Source organism: Mytilus galloprovincialis, chromosome 6 (assembly GCF_965363235.1).
Source record: "Mytilus galloprovincialis chromosome 6, xbMytGall1.hap1.1, whole genome shotgun sequence".
In the NCBI taxonomy this organism is placed as follows: domain Eukaryota; kingdom Metazoa; phylum Mollusca; class Bivalvia; order Mytilida; family Mytilidae; genus Mytilus; species Mytilus galloprovincialis.
Window position 1 is genome coordinate 71,124,586 of NC_134843.1, and position 1,147 is coordinate 71,125,732.

Below are 1,147 nucleotides of genomic sequence, written 5' to 3' on the forward strand. Positions count from 1 at the left end.
CCAACCAACAAACAAACCAACCATTTAATCGATCTGTTTCATATGGGGTCCACGTTCTCAGCTGTCTCTTGTTTGCTTGTTCAAAGAGACCCTATTCCATGTGTTTGGTAATTATATCATTCATTCAGTCAACAAACCAACTAACCAATCAATCAATTAATAAATTATTCAATCATGCTTCAGAGGGAGAAGACCGTTAACATTTGTTTTTAAAACAATTGATTTATATTTGTATATAAAACTTGTATTTTTGTTTCAGTCACTGATATAACAATGTGGTACTTTGTTTGTGAAACACAATGATAAGTGATGAAATAATAACTCATCAAATATGAGTTTTGATTAAAATGCTCATAATTCATTAACCTTAATTTCCAAGGTTTTATATTACCGTAGATAAAGACAACAGTAGTATACCACTCTTCAATAGTTGTAATTTTATTAAGCAAAAACAAAGGAAATAAAGGAAATAAACTCATCATAGATACCAGGACTAAATTTTGTATATACGCCAGACGCGCGTTTGGTCTACAAAAGACTCATCAGTGACGCAGAAAACACATTGACTATAAAGGAAAAACAACAGAACAACGGATAAATTGAACTACATCAAATGCCAATATACAAAGAAACGTACTATAGTTACAACTGCCATATTTCTGACTTGGTACAGGACATTTAAAGAATAAAAGAAAGGTTAAACCTGGTTTCTAAAATATCCTACATTTAAAACCCACTTTTGATAACTGTTTTTATTGTGGAAAAGGATGAAAGTTTCTCATATATTTTGAAAGCAGGAGTCTTATATTGATTTTAAGATTTTAGATTATAAAGGATGATGTACATTAGGCACCATAATTTATGATTTACTTACTGTTTTAACAGACGGTTGAAACACCTGTCAAATGTCATTACAACGACCGCTAAATTGTTTGAAATCCCATAATGAAGGAAAGGTACACCATAAGACGCAGTAATTAATCAGTTATGTCTCATAAATTCTACTGTAATAAATTTTATAAAATGTGGATTTTAAAATATGTTTGTCTCGGGCATCACCGAAGAGGTATTTATTAAGTCAAACTTGGTTCAGATATGATTAACCTTTACAGAAATATTTAATGTTAATATTTTCTTTATAGATACA